We start from the raw sequence: 2,770 nt of genomic DNA on the forward strand, positions 1-2,770 counted from the left end.
GCTCAGTATTTCTGTATACAGTAGGGGCTTTATTGCAATGTGCTATGGCCTGATATTATGTTCTTATTCCAGTGTGGGGTGTGTGTGGGGGGCAATGGAAGCTGAGTGATAGGGTCTCTCCAAGTGATTGCCAGAAGTGAGATGCGTCCTTGTCTTGTGTCTTACAGATAATCTTACAAATAGTCCTTTGCATTTGTATCATGCTTTCAACTTTAAAAGGATCATAAATGCTGATTGTGTGAACTTAGGCAAATCACGAGAGGTAGAGCAGGAAGGGTTGCATCAGTGCTTAGTTCTTGTGGCCCTTTCTTACACGCCCAGGGAAATGCTGATCGCCACTTTGGGGCCAGGAAGCAATTTTTCTCCAGGCCAGTTTGGCCCCCAGTGATCCTGGAGGTTTATTTTATCATATTCTGGGCGTGGAACAGGGGTCACTGTGTTGTGTGGGGGATATTGGTGAATTTCCTGCATTGTGCAGGGGGTTGGACTAGATGACCCTGGAGGTCCCTTCCCACTCTATGAGTCTATGATTCTATAATTCACCCAGGCTGGCTGTGGGCACGCCAGCACCTCTGTCAGGCAGAAGCGCCTGAGATCCTCCCCCTCCCCTTTTCCTTTGCCCGACTTGGAGGCGAAGGGAAGGGAGAGGGGGGGAAGAATGGATCCCAGGTGCTTCTGCCTGTCAGAGGGGCTGGTGCACACTTCCGGTGATGTCAGGAGGTGTGGCATATGCTAATAAGTTATGCTAATGAGCTCCTGCAGCTCTTTTTCTACTAAATGACCCCTGGGCCGGACCATGTGTGTCATAAAGTATAATGCCAGGTAGTGAAGATATAAACTTTATAAAGGACACAAACGGGTGGGGTTTTTTTAACTTAAAATAAAAACATGCTTAAAACATTAGCACTCTAGCAATATTTTGTTTATTTAGCAGTGTCTGATAACTGACACCTCTTGCTCTGAATTATTGCATCAAAATGTCTGCACTGTTGCAGTCTTGAGTATGCTGTTCAGGTGTGTATCTGTAAGCTGAAAACCTACAGAAGCAGCAGAACTGGAAGAAGAAGCAGAAGACAGCCAGTTTCACTGTGGGCCTGATAGAAGCCCTCCAGGGGCCTGATTGAAGTAATATCTCAAAGAGATGAACTGGGCTCAATTTCTTACTCTTTAAATTAATTATTACATGTTTAAAATAGATGTGAAATCATCATCTTCAATGTGAGAGTTAAACCATTTGAGATTCATCCCAGAAACGTATCACTTCCTAAAAAGTCTATTGGAACAACATGTATTGGAACAACTTGCTATGACAAAGTCTATACCAACAACAATTCTATAGTTCCAGATATATAGAATCAAATGGTATCTCCAAGTATACTTTTAAAATTGCTATAAAAGGCCAAGTCCAAATGCACTCCAAAGTTAATCATATATATCAATTATGTATCAATATCCCCAGTATAAGCAGCAAAAACCAAGAGGGGGTCACAGGTATCCATGAGGAAAATACAACAAACAACAAACACTGTGACATGAGTGACTAGAACATTTAGTTCCTGTTCCACACTTCTCTTAACCACCTGAGCTTAAGGTTACTACAACTAAATTTCCTACAATCCTTTATAAATTTAAAGATGCAGTGCAATTCCCTGTACTTATCTCTGCGGGGGGGAGCACAATATCCATTATCACATTTCTGTGTTTTAAATTAACCACACCACTGAGGAAAGTGCTTTGCATCCTGCCACATTATACTATGAAATTGAGCAAACTTCAGAGGACGGCGGAAGACTGGAAGGCCTGGCGGGAGCTGGTCCATGGGGTCGCAAAGAGTCGGACTCGACTGTGCGACTGAACAACAACAACACATTATCCAGTGCACTAAGAGTGCAGTACTCAGCAGAGGAGTTAGGGTTGCCAACTCCCGCTTGGGATATTTGGAGGTGGGGGGGTGGGGGAGGCGGGCTGTAATGCAGTACTCTGAATCATTTGAATATACGACATACAGCTCCTGCCAACCTAGCAGTTCGAAAGTAAGAAATTGCAAGTAGATAAATAGGTACCACTTTGGTGGGAAGCCGTGCGCCTTGGTGTTTAGTCATGCCGGCCACATGACCACGGAAACGTCTTCGGACAGCGCTGGCTCTTCGGCTGTGAAACGGAGATGAGCACCGCAACCCTAGAGTCGGACTCGACTGGCTTTCGAGCAAGGGAGCCTTTACCTTAAAATAGGTGGGAAGAAAACAGCGCCCCGTGCGCCTCGGCGTCCAATCATGCCGGCCACATGACCACGGCAACGTCTTCGGACAGCGCTGGCTCTTCGGCTTGGAAAAGAAGATGAGCCCCGCGTCCCTAGAGTCGGATTCGACTGACTTTCGGGCAAGGGAAACCCTTTACCTTTACATACTTTCAGGGTTGTTATTTTACGAATCGCTCTTAAGGATACCTGCTTGTGAATAAGATCTTTTTTTATAACACTGAATGCTGGGGAGGGGGGGGGCTCTCAATAGAAATCCTGTCACCGCGTCGTCAAGTACAACAGAAACCGAGAGTCCAACCACAAGGCTCGTTGCCCGCGCATGCTCCGAGGCGAACCTGCCGCGTGGGTACGTCATTTTTCACGTGCTGGGGGGAAGGCACGTGACTCGGCCGGAGGCTCCGGCGCCTGTGCAGCTTCTTCCGGTGACGGCTGTCAGGGCGCCTCTCTCTCTCTCCGCCGCGCGCGCCCCCGCCCCCCCCCCGCTCCCTGATCGCGGGCGGCGGCGATGGC

This window comes from Gekko japonicus, unplaced genomic scaffold (genome assembly GCF_001447785.1).
Source record: "Gekko japonicus isolate JY-2015 unplaced genomic scaffold, Gekko_japonicus_V1.1 scaffold3177, whole genome shotgun sequence".
Taxonomy (NCBI): domain Eukaryota; kingdom Metazoa; phylum Chordata; class Lepidosauria; order Squamata; family Gekkonidae; genus Gekko; species Gekko japonicus.